The sequence below is a fragment of the Hemicordylus capensis genome, chromosome 3, assembly GCF_027244095.1.
Source record: "Hemicordylus capensis ecotype Gifberg chromosome 3, rHemCap1.1.pri, whole genome shotgun sequence".
Lineage (NCBI taxonomy): Eukaryota > Metazoa > Chordata > Lepidosauria > Squamata > Cordylidae > Hemicordylus > Hemicordylus capensis.
The window spans coordinates 305321600-305346699 of NC_069659.1; the positions used below are offsets into that span (position 1 = coordinate 305321600).

At 44.3% G+C, this 25100-nt stretch overlaps 1 protein-coding gene across 2 annotated transcripts in view; it reads left to right on the top strand.

The window, feature by feature from the left end:
• PXYLP1 (2-phosphoxylose phosphatase 1) overlaps positions 1–25100 on the top strand; it is a 151004-nt gene that overhangs the window by 19425 nt on the left and 106479 nt on the right. Inside the window, exon 1 of one of the 2 annotated variants that reach the window (XM_053308731.1) lies at positions 3816–4056. The exons of the other annotated variant lie outside the window; for it this stretch is intronic. The gene's annotated coding sequence lies outside the window, so the exon portion shown is untranslated. Of the gene's footprint in view, positions 1–3815; positions 4057–25100 lie in introns of those variants that run through there. 2 annotated transcript variants of the gene reach the window in all.

Below are 25100 nucleotides of genomic sequence, written 5' to 3' on the forward strand. Positions count from 1 at the left end.
CTATGAAAGGGGAGGGGGGAAAAGTTGATTTGCTATTGGATGTAAAACAAATATATGTAATTATGAAAGCCTCAAGTGATCCTTAAGATGCCTATGAATGCAAGAGCCATTTGACTACATTTTGGAAGCTATTATGGCAATTGGTTGGTAAGAGGTAGCAGGAAACCTTGAGGCAGAATTCGGGGTCTCTGTACATTTAGTTTCCAAACTATGGGAAGCTGCACAGACTTGCATCTCTTATTTTGGTTTTCCATTTACTGCATTATGTTTGATTTTGTAGAATTTTCTTTAAAAATTGTATGTTATTGTTGTAAGCTACCTTGAGGCTGTCCTGGCGAAACATTCTATAAATAAATAGAGCATACATTCTATAAATAAATACAACATAACATAAGAACAGCCCTGCTGGATCAGGCCCGAGGCCCATCTAGTCCAGCATCCTGTTTCGCACAGTGGCCCACCAGATGCTGCTGGAAGCCACAAGCAGGAGTTGAGGGCGTGTCCTCTCTCCTGCTGTTACTCCCCCACAACTGGTACTCAGAGGCATCCTGCCTTTGAGGCTGGAGGTGGCCTGTAGCCCTCCGACTAGTAGCCATTGATAGACCTCTCCTCCATGAATTTATCCAAACTCCTCTTAAAGCCATCCAGGTTGTTGGATGTCACCACATCCTGTGGTAGAGAGTTCCACAGGTGGATCACGCGTTGTGTGAAACAATACTTCCGTTTGTTGGTCCTAGACCTCCTGACAATCAATTTCATGGAGTAACCCCTGGTTCTAGTGTTGTGTGAGAGGGAAAAGAATTTCTCTCTCTCCACTTTCTCCACGCCATGCATGATTTTATAGACCGCTATCATGTCTCCCTGCAGCCATCTTTTTTCTAAACTAAAAAGCCCCAGGTGTTGTAGTCTTGCCCCATAAGAAAGGTGCTCTAGGCCCCTGATCATCTTGGTTGCCCTCTTCTGCACCTTTCCCAGTTCTACAATGTCCTTTTTAAGATGTGACCAGAATTGTACGCAGTAGGGATGTGCGAAACGTTTCGAAAACAAAATGTTTTGTACCCAAAACAGCCTGTTTTGGGTGTTTTGTAGACAAAACAAAACACCCATTTTCCAGATCCAAAAGTTTTGTATAGAAAACAAAATGTCCCTGTTTCGGCTACAAAACGTTTTGTTGTTTCGGACCTCCATTTTGTGGTGATCTCTGAGTCAGTCTCCATTTTGTGTTTGACATCTCTTTGAATTTCCCACACTTCCAGCCTTCTGATCGGTGACCTAAATCATGGGCTGACCTGCTGACAATTCCCTCCTTGTTCTCCACTGGATCTTTTGCTTCTTGCCACTCTTTACTGACCCCACATTGGCCAGGGGAAGGATTGCTAACCCATGGGGTGCTGGGTTCTGTTGATTCTGTAGTGTTCTGAGTGTAGAATTTCTGGTAGCATATGAGAGTGGATTCTTGTTTTTCACTGAAAATCTCATATGCTACCAGAGAATCTACAATGAACAACTCAGAAACAACAAAACCCAGTAGCCCACGGGCTTGTGGGTATGGGGGTGGTTGGCACCCTATATGCACTATACATCCCCTCACTCTGGGCAACCCCAGTGCCCCCCAAGTGGAATTATGGGGCTGCTGAAACTTAAACCTCCATTATTCCCTATGGGAGAAATCTTCGACACATAAACTTCATCAAATCACAAAAGATCAGCCCTTTGCCCAATTTTTTTGAAATAATTCTGGAAGTTTCCTTGCCCCCATTGGGCACTACCACCCACCACACTCCGCTTTGGGCCATCCCTTTCCCCTTGATTTGAAGCGATACATTTGCTGGAATCTCCATTATTCCCTATGGGAAAATTCTTAAAGATGTGTAAACTTAAAAAATTCACAAAATATCAGCCCTTTGCCTAATTCCTTTGAAATTTGGCTGGTAGCTTCCACCCATTGGGCCCTACCACCACCACCCACTTCCCCCCCCGGGACCCTTTTTAAAAATCCAAACCGATTCGGATTCAGATTCAGAAAATTCGGCTACAAAACAAAACAGGGCTGATTCGGATTCAGAAAATTTGGGTACAAAACAAAACGGGGGTGTTTTGATTCGGATACAAATCGAAACAAGAAAATTCCAAAATGCACACCCCTAGTACGCAGTACTCCAAGTGTGGTCGCACCATAGTTTTGTATAAGGGCATTATAATATTAGCTGTTTTATTTTCAATCCCCTTCCTAATGATCCCTAGCATGGAATTGGCCTTTTTCACAGCTGCCGCACTTTGAGTCGACACTTTCAACGAGCTGTCCACCACGACCCCAAGATCCCTCTCCGGCTCAGTCACCGACAGCTCAGATCCCATCAGCATATACTTGAAGTTGGGGTTTTTCGTCCCAATGTGCATCACCTTACACTTGCTAACAGTGAACCGCATTTGCCATTTTGTCGCCCACTCCCCCAGTCTGGAGAGATCTTTTTGGAGCTGCTCACAATCCGTTTTGGATTTCACTACCCGAAAGAGTTTGGTGTCATCTGCAAATCTGGCCACCTTGCTGCTTACCCCTGCTTCTAGATCACTTATGAATAAATTAAGAAGCACCGGACCCAGTACAGATCCCTGGAGGACCCCACTTCTTACTTCCCTCCATTGTGAAAACTCTCCATTTATACCTACCCTCTGTTTCCTGTCCTTCATGCAGTTAGCAATCCACACATCTACTTGTCCCCTTATCCCATGACTGCTAAGTTTCCTCAGGAGTCTTTGATGTGGAACTTTGTCAAAAGCTTTTTGGAAGTCCAGGTATACTATATCAACTGGATCACCTTGATCCACACACTTGTTGACACTTTCAAAGAACTCCAAAAGGTTTGTGAGGCAAGATTTACCTTTGCAGAAGCCATGCTGGCTCACTCCCAGCAGGGCCTGTTCTTCTATGTGCTTTACAATTTTATCCTTGAGGATACTTTCCATCAATTTGCCTGGAACGGACATTAGGCTAACCTGCTTGTAATTTCCTGGATCGCCCCTGGACCCCTTTTTGAAAATCGGTGTTACATTTGCTACTCTCCAGTCCTCTGGTACAGAGCCTGATTGCAGGGATAAGTTATATATTTTAGCAAGGAGATCGGCAATATTTACTTTACTTTTATTTCCCCCGTTAGGAATGCTTGCCAGATCAAAACTGAAATAAATAAGGAGATCTCAAGTTGAAGAGCTGGTAATGACAGACAACACAATAGTAATTTTTGGTGCCATGATATTCCAACGTCTTTAAAATAAAGCGCCTCTAGAAACTAGCCCTGTTGTCAATATATTCTATCTGAATTTGGGTAAGAAAGGGCTTGCCCATTAGAGAGCGAGAGGGAGAGATAAAGAGAGATAATCCATTTTGGGTGGAACGGGCGGGGGGGGAGGCAATTAGGAAAAAGCGTAAGAATCCTTTTCAATATCAGCCTTTTCTGATATTTCTTTCATATAAGCCGTTCACACAGTAAATGCTCTTTCTCGGCTTGAGCGCAGCAGGACATGAGTGAAGTCAACGCTGTAAAGGAGCCCAGAAAAGTCCTGCGGGGGGGACGCCTCCTAAGCAAGGAACCTTAACGGAAGGACTTCTATCCCCGTGCGGAGGAGTCGCCGCGTAGCACCCCTACTCGTTAGCCGGCTTTGGTTTGTTCGCAGAGCGGGCGGAGGTGGGTGGGAAGAGGAGGAGCGGGGCGGGGGGGGGGATGGATAAAGAGAACGCGGCTGAGCGGCTTTCCGATTCCCAAAGCGCGCTCCTGCAGGTGAGCAGACGTGACGGCAGGTGGCGCCGTCGGGCACCCCGTTGAGGAGACCAATGGCAGGAGCGGCGAGGCGGGGCTTAGGGCAGAGCCCAAGTCGGAGTCAGTGGGCTCAACTTGGTTCGCGCGCCGCGACGGCGGCACAGAGAGAAAGAGAGTGCGAGAGGCGCGGGAGGAGCGAGCCTGGCGGCACCGGTGCCCACCCGGCGGCGGCGGCGGTTCCCGCTCTCCTCGCAACGCTTCCTTAGCTGGGCAGGGGGAGAAGCCCGCGGCGGGGCAGGTAGGAGCAGAAGCCAGCCACCGCGTAGTCCCGCTTGGCGAGTCCTGCAGCTGCAACCCTCAGGCAGCGAGCTCTGTTTGCCCACCACCGGGCAGTCACCCTCCTCCTTGGCACCAGTGCCGCTTTCTGCCCCCTTGGCACTACAGCAGTGGGGCGGGACAGCTTCTCTCTTCCCTCTGCCACATACTGCCGCTCCGCGGTCTCTCCGGCGTGCCGGCGGCACCTTCTCTTTCTCACGCTAGCGGCAGCCTCTCCGCCTCTGCCCTCCCCTGCTCCTGCCAAAAGCCGCTTCTGCGTCTCTGCTCGGAGCAGCAGCCGCTTGCGCTTTGTGTCTCCCATAGGAATTCGTCTGCGGTTCTTGGTCATCCCTTCCCAGTCGGGGACCTCTGTTCCGTCCCCTCGCCCGCCGGCCCGCCCGCAATTGCTTTTCCACTTCTCCGGCTCCCTCCCTCCACCCCCAGCCCCTTGTAATAAGTCTCTTTCATCTTCTAAGGAATCTTTCCACAGGTTTCATGCATTGGGTTGGGAACGGGGTGGGGGAGCTAGAAAAACACTCTCCCCCCCCCCCCCGCTTGAGAGCACTATCGCATTTAGGTATTATTCTTCACTCAGCCCTACTGAGTGCCGTTGACGTTTGGAAAGAGCTTCCTTTGTGCGGCTGCCAACTCCTCGCGTGTCGCTCTGCCTATCCCACGCTTCCCCTGCTCGTTCTCCGCACCGTGAAATAAGAGATGTGGTAAAAGACTGTGCTTCCCCCTTCATCTCTTCTTTCCCTTTTGTACTCTCGTGCTGTCTCCGGGTCTTGATACTTGGACATCCATTTCTCTGTGTTGGTCTCCAGAGGTGTCTGCTACAAATGGACTCGGGAAGCGACTCTGACTCTCTCCTGGCCCACAAAGGTTGCTGTGATTGTGTAGGGGTCTTGGCATGGTATCATGACCAGGTTTCTGGGGATAGGGTTCACCTCTGGGGATCTGGCTGGGAGGGAGTGTGGGTTTTGAGTCTTTAACTGGGACAAGCTTTTCTCTTTTATCGCTTTGTAATACACAGAGACTTTCTGTAGCTCATCTGTGCTGTGCTATTCTTATGGATTGATAAACTATCTGTTTCTCTCACCTGGGTGGCTGCTATTTGCTGAGTGGGCAGCATAATGAACAGTGCTTATGACCATCTGGTGCACATCTTTGTTTTGTGTAGCAAGGGAGGGGAAAATCTGGTGGGAGAATGAGGTAGATTTCTGTAGCCTGTATCTTGGCAGAGTCTGATGGCTGGAACTAGTGTATTACATGCTGGGACAGCTTTGCATTCTGTACCTCCCATATCCTCAAAAAAGCAAATTCCAACTCTCCCCCTTCCTCTCAAAATGCACGCACGCACGCGCACACACACATCTCATAGCATTTTTAATGTATTTTGTTTTTGCAGTCACTTAAAGTGTATTGTATCGATTAATTAAAGCCTCCACTGTCATTAATCATCCTTAAGATCATCTTGTGTCATAATTGGTACAATGGTAGTGGTGTAACTGGTAATGGATAGGAAGCTGCCATATACTGAGTTGGACCATTGGTCCATCTAGCTCAGTATGGTCTACACAGACTGACAGCAGCTTCTCCAACGTTGCAGGCAGGAGTCTCTCTCAGTCATGTCTGGAGATGCCAGGGAGGGAACTTGGAACCTTCGGCTCTTCCCAGAGCAGCCCCATCCCCTAAGGGGAATATCTTACAGAGCTCACATATCATCTCCTATTCAAATGCAACCAGGGTGGATCCTGCTTAGCAAAGGTTCATGCTTGCTACCACAAGATCACTTTGGCCTCCAACTGCTTCTGTATGTACTTAAAGCTAAATTCTTGCATAATTCACTTCAAATGAAATTGTTCTTCCTTTTGTGTGTCGCTCACTTCTTCCATTCAGTTTTTTTCCTAATGAATGTGTTGCCTGGCTATGAGAGACATGGATCTACTTTGGTGTCGCCTTTCTAAATATGTATTAGTCTTCTGTAGAAGAAATTGGTGGAGTAGTGGATGCAGTGGTGGAGTTCACAAAGTATTGCAAATTGATAAAAAGAACTGTGCTGATAATAGGATTGGATAATAGGTTTTAACACATCTGCTAATTTGTTTGTTTATTTATTCAATTTCTATACTGCCCTTCCAAAAATGGCTCAGGGAGGTTTACACAGATAAATAATAAATAAATAAGATGGATTCCTGTCCCCAAAGGGCTCACAATCTAAAAAGAAACATAAGATAGACACCAGCAACAGTCACTGTAGGTACTGTGCTGGGGGTGGATAGGACCAGTTACTCTCCACCTACTAAATAAAGAGAATCACCACGTTAAAAGGTGCCTCTTTGCCAAGTTAGCAGAGATGAAAGGCATCATCTCATACATCAGAGGTTTATGGTGGTCGAATTCTGGATTGTGCCACTTCAGACTATAGGTGGGTATCTTTTTTTTAAAAAAATTGCTCTATAAGATAATATAGTAAACTGTGTCGGGGAGTGGGCAACTGTGAACCCTTTTCCCTTGATGACTTGGGTTTCTGTACGCAGGGAGTTGTTTGTATAGAGTAGCATTCACAAATGCATTTGTTCACCTATACTCAGGAGCAATATCAGCTTATTTTGGCCTGATCTTTGCTTGCTGCAAGATAGTAACATGGACTGCTACTTCAGGCTGCCAGTAAAAACAAACAAAAAACCCACAACCCACTATTATTGATTGCATCCATTCAAAAATAAGAACTTCCTGATATTTTCCAAGCAATTTTTGCTCTCTTTGAGAAATAAATAAAAGGATACCCTATCTTAGTCTGAAGTAGTGCAGACTTTTCTATCACCACAGATTTTACAGTTTTCCTTCTGCTGCATGTGTAGAGAAAGCTCTGTAGATGGCTCTAACACTGATACCCTGCTTTGACATCTGTGAAAAGAAGGATTAGAGCTGGCAGAAGTTGTATTAGGAGGGTGTGACTGGGATGACAAGCAAGATCTTGTTAGTTCTTAATCCTCTTTCAAAAGCAGTAACTAGAACTACCAGCACAGAGCATCAGATCACATGCATCTCTTACCTAAATCATTAAATATGGTCAACTAATTATTTTGAAAGTATGGCTGTACTTGAGTAATAGGAAGCACTTACATATGGATACCTACAGGCCTGATTGTGGCTAAACTACTTCTAACTGGGTTGCATGTGAGGATTTGGCAGCCATAGTTGCTTAAAGTATTGTATCAAAGCAAATAGGCAATTAAGCTGTAATTCAAAGTATGTATACTGGGATCGCTTGGACGAAACAGAACTGGACTAGGGTGGCTATTTGAATAAGGTGTGGTATAAACTACTGGAATTTCTGTGACTATGGTACAGCGTGGAAATGCTTGACTAACAAGCAGAAGGTTGCCGTTTGAATCCCTGCTGGTATGTTTCCCAGACTATGGGAAAGATCTGTATCGGGCAGCAGCGATATACAAAGATGCTGAAGGCATCTTCTCATACTGTGTGGTAGGAGACAATGGTAAACCCCTCCTGTATTCTACCAAAGAAAACCACAGGGCTCTGTGGGTGCCAGGAGTAGAAAATGACTTGATGGCACACTTTACCTTAATGCTTACAGATCTTTCTGTGCTTTCTCTGTTCACAAACAAAACAAAATGACTTTGAAACTTGGCTCATTCACTTTCAGAGTAATTTTCCTGTCAGCCCTGTCTTTTAGCATGAATTTTAGTAAACTGTTTTGGAGTTCCTCCTGTGATACTAGTACAGGGCATCACAAGATGCTGTATAAAAACAAATTGGATAAAGCATATTAATTTTGCTGGTTGATGTCCAGATGGTGATTGTGTCAGTAATTCAGGGGGTGGGTGGGAATCATCTAGTTTTTCATAGCTTGAAAAGGTGGATATAAATTCTCATTTTAATCACTCAAAATATGTCTAGTCTACACAGTAACTTCAGATGCAATATGTTGTGTGTTCTCATAAACTGAAAAAATATATATCCTTGTTAAGATATGTTTGATGACATCTCTTCCAGTCCCTCAGATGGTAACCTTAAAAACAACAACCAAAAAACAGCTTTCTAGGAAGTGGTTTAAGTACATATGTATGTGCCTATTGTCAATGTTTCATTTTCTGTTAGTCATTTTTTTGACTTTAAGTATGTCAGATTGCTAAAATCCTGAGAAGCAGTGTGTATATAAAGATAAATATAACAGATCTTGATTTTTTTAAAAAACTATTTGTATCTCTGTGTATGAATGTAATTCAAGCTTCATTCATTCATTTATATATTTTATTGTTAAATTTGTATACCGCCTTTCATTAAAACAATCCCAAGGCGGTTTACACAAAAACTAAAAACAAGACTATAAAAATGACACTATTAAAATATTAAGCTAAAATATAAAACAAATCTGACTAAAAAGATTTGAAATACAAGCATAAAAACTGTACAAAATACAAAGAAGCAGCAGTGGAGACAATCATATAAAAGCCTGGGTAAAAAGTTAAGATTTAACACGCTTTCTAAAAACTGATGGAGACTGCGGAGTGAATAGCCACCAGGAGAGTGTTCCAGAGTCTGGGGGCAGTAACAGAGAAGGCCCTGTCCCGTGTGCACAACAACTGAGCCTCCCTTATTGTCAGCACCTGGAGAAGAGCCCGCTCAGATGACCTCGTCAAATTGCAACCCTTGGGAGCAGATGGTCCCTTGGGTATCCTGGGCCCAAACCAGGTATCCCGGGCCCAAGGGCTTTAAAGGTCAAAACCAGCACCTTGAATTGGACCCGGAAAAGAAATGGTAGCCAGTGCAACTCTTTCAAAATGGGTGTGATGTGATCCCAACAGGCAGCTCCAGATAAAACCCTAGCTGCTGCATTTTGCGCTAGCTGCAGTTTCTGGATCTTCTTCAAGGGCAGCCCCACATGGACCGTGTTACAGTAATCCAGCCGTGACATGACTAAGGCATGGGTAACTGTGGCCAGATCTGCCTTCTCGAGAAAGCCGAAGCAGTGCAAAGGTACCCTTGGCCACCGCCTTCACCTGAGCTTCCAAAAGCAGAGCCGGGTCCAGAAATACCCCCAAGCCCCCTATCCCTTAAAATTAATGTTGGCTATCAAATGTGTTGGGACAAAGGCTGCTTTTCTAGGTGCGGGGGCAGAGAACCATGGGGCAAATAACTTATGATGATAAGCATTGTAAGCAGTGCAAATCGTGTATCACACTTACAACTGGTGACTTTGTGGTGGATGCACAGATGAGTAAATCAGATATGAGGATCTAGGAGATGCCATCTTGTATTGCACCAGTATACGAATACAATGTATTTGTCATTGTATTTGTATGAGGATCTAGGAGAGAGGTTCCCATCCTGGTTCCTCCCAGATGTTCCTGAACTAGAACTCCCATCACCCCCAGCCACAATAAATTGTAGCTGGGAATGATGGGAGTTGTAGTTCAGCAACATCTGGAGGAACCCAGGTTGGGAATGATGTTGTCTCATTTTTTTCCATCTGTGTGTGGAATGAGTTTTGTTCTGGGCAGGCATATCAAAGCAGTGTGTACATACACCATACATGCATTCAGAATGGGACCTGATTCATCCTGAGCAGGAGCTAAAATTAACTGAGCAGACATTAAAAAAACGCTTGTGATTGCAGGCATGTGCACACGCCTTAGAGGGAACACTGGTTGGGAACTACTGATCTAGGAGATTCTATCCTGTATTGCACCAGAATTAGCCGTTGGTGGCAATAGTACAGGTGAAACTCAGAAAATTAGAATATCGTGCAAAAGTCCATTAATTTCAGTAATGCAAATTAAAAGGTGAAACTGATATATGAGACAGACGCATTACATGCAAAGCGAGATAAGTCAAGCCTTAATTTGTTATAATTGTGATCATCATGGCGTACAGCTCATGAAAACCCCAAATCCACAATCCCAGAAAATTAGAATATTACATGGAAGCAAGAAGACAAGGATTGTAGAATAGAACAATATCGGACCTCTGAAAAGTATAAGCATGCATATGTATTCAGTACTTGGTTTGGGCCCCTTTTGCAGCAATTACTGCCTCAATGCGGCGTGGCATGGATGCTATCAGCCTGTGGCACTGATGAGGTGTTATGGAAGACCAGGATGCTTCATTAGCGGCCTTCAGCAATTCTGCATTGTTTGGTCTCATGTCTCTCATCCTTCTCTTGGCAATGCCCCATAGATTCTCTATGGGGTCAGGTCAGGCGAGTTTGCTGGCCAATCAAGCACAGTACACTGTATACTTTTCAGAGGTCCGATATTGTTCTATTCTACAATCCTTGTCTTCTTGCTTCCATGTAATATTCTAATTTTCTGGGATTGTGGATTTGGGGTTTTCATGAGCTGTACGCCATGATCATCACAATGATAACAAATTAAGGCTTGACTTATCTCGCTTTGCATGTAATGCGTCTGTCTCAAATATTAGTTTCACCTTTTAATTTGCATTACTGAAATTAATGGACTTTTGCACGATATTCTAATTTTCCGAGTTTCACCTGTAAATATAGGTGATCTTATTTAATGCCTTCTAAATACCAGAGCTCTGCAATGTATTGAGTTTTAAATAAAGATTATTCATGAAACATGGACAGTCATTTTCCATCTCACAGTACCTAATCTGCCCAGTAATAACTAGCTCTTCTGAAAAGTTGTGGTCACCAAGTCTTTAGAGGATTTTTCTTCGTATCACTGCAGGTATACAGAGCCGAGCAGATTTTCATCTTCAAGCGTATTATGAACCTGGGGGCCGTTACTTATTTATATTTTATACTGCCTTTCATTAAAACAATCTCAAGGCACTTTACAAAACATTTAAACTATAAAACTATAAAATGGTTAACACAAATAATAAATTGGAATATAATACAAACCTAATTAAAAGTTTTTAACACAATATGACCATAAGATACGGAGCAGCAGCAACAGAAACAACACTCATATAAAAGCCTGGGTAAAAAGCCAACGTTTCACTTACTTCCTAAAAGCTGTGATGGAGACTGAGGATGCCTTGCGGGAGAGCATTCCAAAGTCTGAGGCAATAACTGAGAAGACCCTGTCCCACGTTCATGACAGCCGAGCCCTCCTCATTGTTGGCATGTGGAGCAGAGCCCCCTCTGATGACCTTGTCAAGTGGTCAGAAACCCTTGGGAGCAGGCAGTCCCTCAGATATCCAAGGACCAAACCGTTAAGGGCTTTAAAGGTAGAAGATAGGCAGCTGCCATAAACTGACTCAGACTACTGGTCGGTATAGCTCAGTATTGTCTACACAGACAGCGGCTTCTCCAAGGTTGCAGGCAGGAGTCTCTCTCAGCCCTATCTTGGAGATGCCAGGGAGGGAACTTAATTGGAACCTGAAATAAATTGGCATCCAATGTAGCTCTTTCAAAATGGGTGTTATATGATCCCATTGGGCAGCTTCAAATAAAATCCTAGCTGGCCGCATTTTGCACTAGCTGCGGTTTCCAAATGTTCTTTAAGGCCTGCCCCTTGTAGAACATGTTTGAATAACCTAGCCATGACATGACTAAGGCGTGGGTAACTCTGGCCAGATCTGCCAGAAAGGGATGCAGCTGGTGCACTAGCCGAAGCTGTGCCAAGGCACCCAGGGCCACCACCTCTACCTGAGCTTCCAAAAGCAGAACTGGATCCAGCAATACCCCCAAGCTGCACCTCTGCTCTTTCAAGGGGAGTACAACCTCACCCAGACATGGTTGAGTCCTCTCATCCCGATTGGCTCTCCTACTGACCAAGAGCACCTCCATCTTGCCAGATTAAATCTCAGTTTATTAGCCCACATACAACCCATCACTGCCTCCGTTGGATCAGGTGATATGGAAAGATAGAGCTGAGTGTCATCTGTATATTACTGACAACTCAGTTCAAGTCCCCAGATGACCTCTCCCAGTGGTTTCATGTAGATGTTAAGCAGCATGGGGGACAAAACCTAACCCTGCACAACCCCACAAGCCAATGGCCAAGGAGCCAAGCAGTAGTCCCCCACACCACTTTCTGGACCCTCCCCCTGAGAAAGGACAGAAGCCACTCCAAAAGCAGTACCTCCAGTCGCTATACTTAAGAGGCTGTCCAGAAGGATACCTTGGTTGATGATATCAAACACTAGGGATGTGCACGGAACCGGTTCAGCACTCCTTTTCTCGAGTGCGAAACCGATTTTAAATGCTGGCATCAAAGCCGGTTTTGAGGCTGTGGGAGGGTTATTTGAAGGGGCAGGGAGGGTGCCTATTACCTACCCCCCCCCGCTTTACCCCCACTGGTGCTCTCCCAAAAAGCATGGGTGTGGGGCTGCAGCATTCCCCCTTGCAGCCCTGTTCAGCGTCACCACGCAAATGGCAGACACGCGTGTGTCCTGTGTACACACGTGTTAGTCCTTCTGCGCATTGGGCTTTCCCCCCTTTCTGCTTCTGAGGGCCCAGTCTGCTCACTTCAAGGCTGAGAAGGACAAGAGCGCTTGTGCTCCCAACCTTCGGCTCATGCCCTGGCTCAGCCTGTTTTTGTATAGCAGTCACCTGCAGAGGGTGGAGCAGAGCAAACAGTCATGGCCCTGCTAAACGGCACTGAACAGTAATGAACTGGATTGGCCAACCTACTGAGGCTTAATGCAGTTTGGATGACGCTACTGTTGGCTTTCCTACTGGCCATTTGGAGTGTGGGAGTTCAGCTTATTCTGGATGGGTTGTACCTGCTCTTTCAAAGGAAATGCAACCATACACAGACAGGCTAAACACCCGCTCTCTGACCCTTTGGAAAAGCTAGCAGCAGCTCCATCTAATCTGGATGATGCCTCAGTTTGTTGGTCTCCTCCATTTGTTACCCGTGTGGCATTTTTGGCCAGGAGTATCTCTGCACAATGTTGGCTAGTGTGCCAGTTTCACTGCTACCCTGAGGTAGGTCCAGCCACAATTATTCATGCCCTGGTCACACCATATTGGAATTACTGTAACCCGTACACGAGACTGCCTTTGAATAGCATTTGATTACTTCAGCTGGTACGAAGTGCTGCTGCTAAAGTGACAGGAATTGCACTGTCTAAGAGTCTGCTTCTAGGTCCTGTTCAAGATGCTGGATTTACAGTAACTTTGATTTAACCTTAAGTCTTACATTGCTTGGGCCTGGATATCGGGAGGGCCATCTGCTCCCAGCAGAATCTTCCCAATACATGTGATTGGCTGATACCAGCTGAGGCCTGTTTTGTTATGTAGTGGGACAAGGCTTTCTTGGTGATGCCTCTAAGCTTTGAAATGCCCTTCCCAGAGAGATTTGTACTCTCATGATCTTTCCAGTCTTCTGTTTAAGTAGAGGAGTGCTTGGGATCATCTTCTCCTCAATTGGTTATACATTTATGCATTTTAAAAATATTCATGTTGCTTTTTGTTGTGTGTAATTATTGTAATTACATGACCTCAGCACCATGTAAAAGGTGAAGAATAAATAAAATGCCTCAGTGTGGCAATAGGCATGTGGCTCTGACAAAAAGCTTTGCATTGTGCATGTAGATATTATAAAGGCAGTGTTATCTGCCTCATTGACTGTGGCTAAGTGTCTTACAAAGGTGTCACAGTAAAAACAAATCAACCAGCTTAACTAATTCAGGAAAAAACCCTGCTCAAACCATATGGCACATAGGAGCAGCATGTAAATTGTCTTTGGTCAGACCTCTCCCCCCCCCCCCCCCCCAATTGCTCACCTTCACATGCTTGCTGGAATAGAAGCCTCTACTTTCTTGAACAGGGATTCTCAACCTATGGTACACCAGATGTTGAACTACACCTCCAATCATCCCCAGCCATAATGCACTGGAGTTGGGGATGATGGGAGTTGTAGTTCAGCAACATCTGGAGAGCCACAGGTTGGGATCCCCTTTTCTATAAGGCTTTCCATAAGGAGTGAGTGGATTCTACTGCCAGGAAGGCCTTGCTTTATATACTTTCAGACAAGGAGGAGAGAATTTTCTGAAGATCTTTGCTTATGCAGAGATTGGTATGGGAGAAAGCTTTTTCTTAATGGGCCAGGTACAAATTTAGTGACTTTTATTATTGGAAACACATATGGGGAGCAATAGAGGGGGAAGGAGAGAAAAATGACACAGCACCAACAAATCGAAGACAAAAAAGGGGGGAAGAACTCCCAAGGTGCTGATAGGTTTGCTCAGTGTACACATTTATAAAATTGGTTCAATGTTGCCAGAATCTACACCCAAAAGTGTGGTTTGCAGTTTGGCCTTTGATTCTGTGAGTATGGGCTTTAAAAAACGTATTCATCAGTACTGGCACCTTATACAGGACATATCTGCCTGCAAGGAGAAACCACTCATTACGTATAAAAGGATGAAGAACTTAAGATAACATTTGGTACATAGCAGCACAGTTCCTGGATTTGAAATCCAGGAACTCTTTAATGCCAGGGTCAGTCACCCACACAAGGACATTTTCTGTGTGGGAATTGCATATATTGTAAATAGACATACAAAAAAAAATCTTCCACAATCCTATTGACAATAAAAATATATATACTAAGACAGTTCACCACATGTAACACATCTCATGTGGTATGTGCAATAGAGTGTCCTTGTAAATTATTATACAAAGGGAAGACTTCTAGAAACCTTAAGAAATGGATTGGGGAACACAAATGCAACATAAAAATCAACATGCAGGAGGACCATTAGCTGAACATTTTCGAAGACACAACCACAAACCTACAGAATTTATCTTTTGAGAACAGAGCAGGTGGATAATCAGAATGAGGGACTGCTGTTGAGAAAGGAGATGCTGTGGATTTTGAGATTGTAGACCCTTGCACCCAAGGGCTTAAATGAAAATCTAGACCAGAGATTCTCAACGTTGGGTCCTCGGATGTTATTGGACTTCATCTCCCATAATCCCCAACGAAAGGCCACTGGGGCTGGGGATTGTGGCAGCTGAAGTCCAATAACATCTGGGGACCTAACTTTGAGAATCCCTGATTTAGACTGTCTCCCTTTTAAAAACAATCAAGATAACAGGACTCTCCTTTAGCAATTGGCTCCTCCCTTACCCTAAAGAGTGAACCCTGTCCTGACTGACAGGCAGTGACTACTGGGGAAGCAAAGGAGGAGGAAACCCTTCTTCCGCACAACCACGTTTTCCTCTAACCTTGCTTCCACACAACCAAAAATTGGGAGCACACACAGCCCCTGAACCCAGGTTGAACACAGTTTTTGATTGTGTGAATGGCCTCACTATGTTATAATATTCTAGCCTAGAGGTTGCTAAAGGGCGTAGTCCCATTTCACTTATAGAGCTTCAGGCTGTTACTACCCCTCACCCAATTACCTTGCCCAGAATGGCATGCTATATGCTGTCCAGATAATTCTACAAGCCCCGGCGCTGCGACCCAGTTCTTTTACAGTAATTGTTTCATAGTAAAATTTAATCTTGTCCAAGAGAGGAGAAAATAACAGCCTAAACTATCAACTAGACAGGCAGGGCAATGGCTGACCACTGTTTAGCTCTAAAAGCTGACCACATCCTCTGGTAAAATCAATTGCAATTTATGGAAGTAGCCATGACTTTTGCAGAAGACCTGTTGTACCTAGTGAGAGCACTGCAGTGTGCCCAACAAGCATAGGTTTTAGTTTTGTCACACTTCTGAACAGGATGTGGTAAATCCATTATTAGAAAAATGCTCCACTGAACTGAACCACCTGTATGCAGTAATGCTGAGCAAGGAAGATTCCCCCCCCCCCCATTGCCACTTAATGAGGTGATTCTCACACTTGCCAAAAAGTGGGTTAAGGGAGCCTAGCCTGCTTTTTGGCAAGCGTGAGAACCACTGGGCTCGCAAGCAAGTGTAAGAATCGTCCTCAAAGCGGGTAACCCGCTTAACTAGCCCTCCCCTTAGACGAGGTTAGCAGAGCGAGCGCTTCGTTAACCCTGTCTTTTCAATTGTGTGTTGCCGTGGTGCGGCTCTGCGGTGTGGCAACACATGAGGAGACCCTCGCCGTGAGGCTGAAACAAGCCTCCCAGCCCTGGGGGTCTCTCCAGGATGCCTCAAACGCTTGCGTGGGGCATCCTGGAACTTCTGGGGGCCATGCGGCCCCTGATCCCTGCAGCCCCTGCCGGCTCCGTGACAGAGCCGGCAGTCGTGTGGGTGGCCGATTCGGCCGCCCAGGGCTGCAGCCTGGATCGTCTGCAGGGAGAGCGGGCCAAGCCTGCTCTCCCCACAGAACCCCCTCCGGTGAGTCTCACCGATCATGAGACTCGTCTCACTAAGATTTCACATGGATTCTTTAGGGCTTGTTTGGATTTGTCCCAAGTCATTTATCTCCATTGCTCAGACAGTTGTCCCTGTCATTTAATGGTCCTCCACTCGATTGTGTTTATCCCCACAAGAGCCCTGTGAGGTAGGTTAAGCTGAGTGATAAGTGACAACAATAACAAAAATCTATATACCGCTTTTCAATAAAAGTTTCCAAAGTGGTTTACATAGAGAAATATTAAAGAAATAACATGGCTCCCTGTCCCCAAAGGGCTCACAGTCTAAAAAAAGTGACTGGCCCAGAGTCACCCAGTGAATTTTATGCCTGAATGGGGATTTGAAGTTGGGTTTTCCCAGTCTTAGAACAACACTAACCATTACACCACATCATCCTTTATGACTGTCCATCCATGCAGGAGGTGGAAGTCACAATATGCATACTTGGCAGTGAGTAGAGGACAATTTTCAATTAAGTTTCACCTCTCCCCCCCACCCCCAATCAAGTTTCTGTTGTTTATAAATTGGTGAAAAATCAATAAATAGAAGACTGGTAACCAAATTTCCTACAAATCAACTGTTATGGAACACCACCTTTTCAGAATAATCCTTTTGGTGGCATCTAACATCTGCAAGCAGTTCCAGGTAAATAACCCTCCCCAGAAATTATTACTAGTCACAGGAAAGGAGTAGTTCCAAGTAGTTTCACCAAGTAGTTTTCCTCCCACCAAGCAGTTTTTGTCTCCCTATGGAGCTGGTGCTGGGGGACCAGGCATTAGAGGCAATTCATGATGTTCAAAGTAGGCCAGAAGTAAGACTCCAGAGCAGGCAGACAAGGATCCTAAGAGTCAGTGGCAGGTGAAGGTCCAGTTTGCATGAACAATGGTCCTAACACCTGAGGAGGGAGGTGACATGTTGGGAGTGTGACTGCTAGTCTGCTGCCACTGAATGTTGATGAGCTGTCAAGGCATTCTTCAATCGTATGTGCAGGCTGTTGACCCCAAAGGCTACACTGTTCAAATCCTAGGTTTGGAGTACATGTTGGGGGGCCTTTCAAGTTAATGGCCCTTACACACAATTGAAGGATACCCCGAAAGCACATCAGTGTTCAGTGTCAGGGCAGGTGTGCTCCTGGCACATCATCAACCTCTTCAGGTGTTGGGCCATTGTTCATGCAAACCGGCCCATAGACAGGCTGGTGATCATATGTGACTGGACCAGACAAAAAGTTGAAACAGCTAACCAGGCAACAAGTTGCTCAGGCTGAGGTAGCAGAACTGGAGTGACAGTTACTTAGAGCCAGCCAGGCTCCTTCTGAGTCACCTGGGCTGAAAAGCAACATACCACCTCTGGCCATTTTATGGATGATGAGTTCTCAGAGATCAAGCTAACTTTCTCTGTCTGGGAGCAATGAGTTAGGTTCCTGAGCGTTGCTGCTAGAGGTTTTTTTCAGTCAGTGACCAGCTTGCTGGTATTCGGGGGTGGGTGGTGGGTGGGAGGGGAATATAATGGCCCCAAAGCTGTTGCTACTGCTTTGTAGTCCTGCTTATTCAGGAAACATGAGGGTGTGTGGGGGGAACTGATTCAAATAGTTAAATATACCCTGTTTTTTTTTTAAAAAATCATCTCCATGAACTCAGATGTTTGAAACAGATGTTTCCAAATCCACTTGGCAGCTCGCCAGGGGTGAGTGCATCCAGTGGCGAATGAGCAGGACACTCGGCACCACACCAGTCTCCTGGTGTGGTGCCAGAGGTCTCATTTCCATTGCTATTTTTGAGAAGGTAAGAAATGGGTAGCAATCCTTTCTGAACAGTTAGAGCATTCTCCATATCCCAGTGCAAATAACAGAAGACCTGCTTTTCTTCTGAGCCCCTCTGCCAGTGTGTCTGGAAAGAATCTGAAGGGATTGGTGGTGACCACAAACAATGGCTGGCTAGTGAGCTAAGACTATATTTGTGGGTCCCTGTTGAAACAGAGGAAAAAACTGATCAGTTGATATAGTATTTAAGTTACCATAACAGATCTTCAATTAAATAACATTACTTCTTTAGGGGGAAATGTGTAGCCTGTTATCATAGTCTGTTGGTAACTTGGGTCATATCTCTGTGTACTGCTGTGCTTTGTCTCTCTCTGGTTGACATTTTTCCCTGCAGTATGTCAGGAATATTGACCTTTAGTTTCTGTTAATGATTATTTAATGATGACAAACTAATCAAATAATGCAACAACTCCAGTTGTTAGTGCTGCTACTAGCTTAATATTTTTTGTCTACTGCTATTTTTGCATAGGGCTTTGTTTGCCATCTTAATAAGATGTCTGACTTGAATTGCTTCCTAGTCATTCCAGTTGCCTTGATTCAGCTTTCAGGACTGCACATAATGAAACACCTATGTTTCAAATGGAAGATCTTAAAATTTGGAGGGTGGGGATAAAATATTCAGCCATAGTGAATAATAACCCCGAGGCATTCACCACATGACCAGTAGCTCAGATTTAGCCTACAGTTAATTTAGTATATGTTGTTGGTCTCCAGCTATAGTCCTATTTTCCCCCAATCTCTCCACATTGAAAATGTAAAACAGCCTTGTTTTAGTCGTGGCTGCTTTCCAAATATCTTTCCAAATTTATCTACAAGTGTGAAGAGAAGCTGCTAATGACAGGTCTATAGTAGCTAGAGAAACTTGTGTTGTCCATATTGCAAGAATTGGTCAGTAGGAAATTACTCTTGATGGCTAGTAACTGATTTGAAGATGAGAGAGAGTTCCTCTGTATATGTATCCCCCAAATGCAGTTTTTATGGCTTGCAAATTGTTGTAATAGGCTTGAAAACAGTCATGTCTTTACATCTGAAGTGAAGACTTTTGAAAATGAGAGAGCACTATGTGCTAAATACTCAGGTCCTAGTAATGATGAGGCATGCAAAATGAGGCCTCCCCTCACCCCTGTGAACCACCCTGAAGGAAGGAGAAGATACTTGCTGCTGAAGACTGAAAAGGTGAAATTGCAGGGCAGAGTAGGAAAATATATTATTAAGATTGCAGTCTGCTAACTTGTCACTAGTCACCCTGCCAGTGTGGCTATTTGGCCAAGAGAAGGCCTGATCCCTGTCTGCTGAATACTGTAATTTTGCACGGAAACGTCATATTGGCGTAAGGAAAAAAGGCTGAAAAACTGCAGAAACGTTGTATTGGCTTAAATGCTGCAGTTAGAGGGGGACAACATGCATTATTTTTTTGGTTGTGTTGAACGCTTAAAATTTTACTACAGCTTGATCCTGAATTCTAGCATAAATGCAGCATCAGCGTAAATGCTGCAGATGGCAATAAACAACTTTTAATAACATACCTGCTGTGGCCTTTCTGCCCAAAATTATGGTAGATGCGAGTATGTGATGTTTTTGAAAGGAAGAAAGAATTGTATTGAACCTTTTGGATTTGGGCTTCCTCCTGAATACTGCATGTAACCTGATTGCTGTTAGTATAGCATGTGCCCACAATGGTGTCAATTATTTTATGCACAATTCTTAAAACAATGGCTCACGTATGATAATGTTGTTTGTCAGAGTTCACATGCAGTGTTCCTTCTAATTTCTGTCACCAGTGAGTGGAAAGAGTTTTTGTTTTGGGCAGCACTGTCAAGGCAGTGTGCACACATCACACACACACATACACCAGGAATCATTTTTTAAAATTTCCCCAGGCTCCCCAGAAATAATTAATGTAATTAATTAATTAATTAATTAATTAATTAATTAATCCCAGAAATAATTAATGTGCACTGAGCTTTGCACAGTGCACACTTTTTAAAATGTTTTTTTAAACTCACCTCAGGTCTCTCTGGGCTGCCGGGGGAGACACCACCCATCGTCCTCTTTCCATCCTCTTCTGGCTTTCTCCTCCTCCTCCTCCCCCTGCTCCAGGTCCCCACCTCCGGTCTCTCTGGGCTGCCAGAGGGGAGCTGCCACTGCACATTGTCCCCCCTCTGTTGTCCTCTGGCTGGAGGAGGAGGCCGAGGCCTGGCCAGGGGGGAGGGAGGCGGTGGTGGTGGTGCGGTGATAGCGGTCTGGCCGGGGAGAGGGGAAAATGGGGCAATGCTTCCCTTCCTGGCTAGGGAAATGGGGTGCCGAGCAGTTGGACGGTGTTGGCGGGCGCTCACACTCACCTTAGAGGGAAGCCTGTTCACATGTAATAGTAGCTCCTGCAGTAGAGGGTAGTTTCTGTGGGCCTGCTCATAGACTGTGCAAAGTTTCTAGTTTCAGCTTATCAGCACTGTTTACCAAAGAGGGAATGTGTTCATGGTTCTATTTCCTTTCCCCTTTGAACTTCGTTTGTTAACGAAGTAAGTAACTTTGTTATGATCGTAGATCAGACAGTACAACAACAACAGAAAAGAGGGGAAAGAAAAGAGAAAAACGAAAAGAAAAAATATTACATGAGACTACAACGTGTAGTACAAACAATGTAGCAAAACCTAGCCACATTGAAGGTAATCTCTTTACAAAAATCGGATAGCAAAAATTCTAAGTAAAATACGTCAGAGTGCCCTGGAAACTTCCCCAGGAAAGGAGAAATTAGTTTTAAATGAGCATCACTGTAAAATTTACAATATAAAATAACATGAGGGGTAGTTTCTACAGCACCCATTCCACAGGGGCAAATCCTTAAGTTAAACGGAATCCCTTTGTATCTACCATCCCTAACAGCCGTTGGAAGGACGTTTAGGCGGGCAAGAGTAAATGGGCGCCTAAATTAAAAAGTTGTTTCCCCAGATAGATACCACTCCTTAGACGGGCTGTATCTGCTTGTAATTCTGTATCAGCAATACGCTGCTTAATAACCTGCCAGGCCTGATCATGTCCTAATCTAAGAATTTCCTCCTCCAAGTTGAAGAAGTTTATTTTTAACCAAGGTCTTCCACTTATGGTTAAAGTCATCAGTCATTACCAGGGAACCCAGACCTACATTGGCAAAAACCAGTTTTAACCAAAACTTTATAATACAGGTCCAGTAACCCGATTCAACCCTAGCGAGACCAACTTCTCGTCTGGTGAGAGAATTGGGAACGCAGGGGGGAACTTGAAGAATAGCTCTAATAAATTTAGATTGAACAGCTTCCAGTGGGCCAAAATTACTGGGGGGGGGGGCAATTGGGCACCATAAAAAAATAAGGGATAAACTTTATCGACAAATAACTTAATCGCCGCTGGGATGAATGAGGCCCCTCTCGTAAAATCAAATGATTTTATTTTGTTTGTAGAAATTTGAGCATTTTGTATAGTCAAATTTAAGTGGGCATTTTGTAAGCCAGAAGACTGGAAGACAACTCCAAGATATTTAAACGAGTTGACCTGCTCGATTTTGTGCCCCTGCATAACCCAATTGTGATATCTTGGACATTTGGCAAACACTAAGATTTTCATTTTGTGGTAATTGACCTCAATGGATTCCTCCCTACAAAAATCATATAATGTACCAAGGGCACGTTTTAATCCTATGGGGGTCTGAGTCATGATGGCCATATCATCTGCGTATAGAAGAATGGGAACATGTCTATTGGCCAATTTTGGAGGTGGATAGCAGGAATCGAAAGACGGGACACTACAGAATTGATATAAATGTTAAATAAGATAGGTGCCAATATGCAGCCCTGTCTTACTCCTCTAAATGTTGAAATTTTTGAGGATAAATGACCACTTGGGGTATCTGCGCTGTTTACCAAAGAGGGAATGTGTTCATGGTTCTATTTCCTTTCCTCCTTTGAACTTCGTTTGTTAACGAATATTGTACTGTAACTTTGAGTCATGCTCCCTTGCTCATGCAATGATTTAAAAAAAAAAAAAAAACTTGACTGTTTCAGCGGCTTATTGCCATGTTGTGTTGAAACCATTGGGAAAGTTCATTAACTCTGTTAATGAAAGTTCATTGTAACTCTGTAGAATTCTTGCCCCTCCTGCCTGTTTGAGTTACAGTAACAGAGAACTATCATTCATATTAAATAATTCATAAAAAGATGTTCAGACTACTAAAAGCTTTGTAATTAGATTGATTTGATTGTTGTGAATTACTTCTGAGTTTTAATGTATGGAATTGTAGCTTTCTTTTGTCTTGGAAATCAGTCCATGCTGTAGTATCTTCCTCATAAATGCATGTAAAATTCTCATCTTGCCTTAAATGCGTAAGCATCTACAGTCTGACTTGCAGCTTGAAATTGAACAGACCTTGTGTAGCAGCAGTATAAGTGGATTTCTTCTGCAGTGGTCTAGTTTCTCAGTCTTTGTTATAGTAACCTAAAAATGTGCAGAACCGTTTCAAGCTTTTTAAAGGATAGTCATTTGGACAGGTTTGTAATGGGCTTAGCATAAAAGTAGTACTCCCAGTGCAGTGCCTTGGAAGATGGCTACAATGAAAATGTGGCTTCTCAACTTGTGCCAGTTAGAGAGACTGCCAGATTTTACTCAATATCCTTACTGATACCGCCCTACCCCATCACAGATATAAAGAAATATAATGCTATTTTCAAATGTAGTGGAGACTTGGCAAGTGGTATTAAACTCAGGCTTTTTAAAAAGAAAAAAAATCTTCTCCGTGCAGGTTCCCCAAGAAATCTACAGCTGGATTTTATCTCAAATAAGTTGCACTTGCACCAGAGAGGTTGGTGTTGCCTCTCTTAGAACGTTATTAGGCATTGAGTGTCGGTTATTTATATGCAGTTAATTTCTGAATGAATTTTGATACTAACAAAATTAAGCAAGCCCTATTTCTGGTCAAATTGTCTTAGACTATAATATTATATAAGAGGGCTCATAGGTGTGTGTGTGTGTGTGTGTGTGTGTGTGTGTGTATGAGGCATATGGCATTAAAACAAACAAACTGCACACACTTGCAATAGATTGGAAATATGTAGCAAATCTTGGCCCACTCCATGATCAAACACTATAGATGACCCATACCTGGTTATCACATACCGAAGCTGTTCTCACAAGCAACCAACCCCAGACTTAAGCAGTCAAGCCTTGGCTTGGCTGCCCATGAGAACCACCGGGATCTGCGTGCATCCCGGTGGTGCTGAAACCCAGCTGTTAGCTGAGGCTGAGGGTGCAAATGCACCCTTAATCCAGCTCCTGGGATTGTGTGTCAGTGCAAGCGGCTTGCAGCTTGTGCTGACACAGAAGTGGGTGCCTAGAGCACCCATCCCCATGGCAATCCCCCAGTGCACTGTGGGACTCTCAGAGGCCAGGACGATGAGTCTTGTGTACTTGGGGTAGAGGGAGACCAGCAGTGGTCCGGGTTCAGCCCGCCACCGCGCCCCCTAGCGCCTCCCTGCGTCAGACGTAAGTGTCTGATGTCAAACACAGGGTGCATAGTTAAGCCATACCCCCTTCATCTCAGACGCAGGGGGCGTAGCTTACTTCGCAAATGGGGCCGCGTGGAGCCGTCTTTAAAAATGGGGCCACCTTTAAAAAGCAAGGAGAGCTGCTCTGGCCATGATGTGTTTGCAGTGCTGGCTGGATTTTGCTCGTAAACGGCCCCATTTGCTAGCGAACAGCAAAGCCCCATTTGCTAGTGAAATAACGCCCCTGCATCTGAGCAAAATAATGCCCCTGTGTCAGATGCAGGGGTTTGGCTGGGGCGTGAGGCATGGTATCCCCGTTTTTGGGAGCAGCACAGATAGTCAGCTGCGCCACTCACAGCAGTGCTGACTGTGTGGCTTGTATGTCACAGGGGCTTAGAACGGTTGTCTTGGGGAAGGTAGATTGAACTCTGCCTTCTGCCCCCCCCACACACCCGACCATGTGTTCGTGTGACTAGCCCCACCATGATAAGATTACAAATTACTACCATGTGATTAATAATCAGTATCTTGGGGACAAAATACATTTGCACTGAACAAAAAGTGCATGTGTATAGGAGCTGGTCAGAAGTAGTTTGAGTTTAGAATGGGCAGTTGTGTAGTTAAGAGGTATCTGGAAGAAAACAATTTTAGCTTGGACTGCTGCTCTTACTTGCTGTGAATTTGGTGCTGCCTGTTGGGTTTTTCTGTGCCCTTGTAATTGTTTTGCAGCTCTGCATTTATAAATAAATATCCTAAAACAGCGATGATAAAAGTGCTTCCTCCCTGCCACCTTTCAACATACTCTGAAAGTGCTGGCCTGGATATCCAGTGGTTTGGGAAGGGATACTGTACCATGAAATAACAATTAACCCTCTGTGTTTTCTTGTTCTGGCTGTGTAATGGATTTTTACCACTTGCTTGGAGAGATAAATTGTAATGAAGCAGCTGTCAGCTTTATTTATCTGTCCTTTTAAAATGTTATGGAGTTGCATCATGGGCACTGTGATTTAATTTTTGTGTCTGGTTTTTGTTCAATGCAGGTATTGTGTTCTTTAACCTGGGTTGTTAAGTGAATTGTGTACCACTATATTCTAATATTTCAACAGTGGCAATAACACTTTCCTTGACTAGTTAAACGTGTATAGGTAATCACAAATGTTTAATTCTCCAATTGGTTAAGCATGTGTGTGTAATCTTCCAGGAGGACTATAATGTCTGGATATTTATAAAATAAAAGTAGTGAATGGAAAACACTGGTTTTGATAAGTCTTGCAAAATCTTATGATGTTGCATGCATCACCAATTTTTGTGAAAGCCATTTGTGTTGATAAGTATGCTGGGCCAAGATTTGGCAGGTACAAGATTAGTTCTCCAATATGTTTGGCCCATATGTTGGTCTCTGGATGGACTT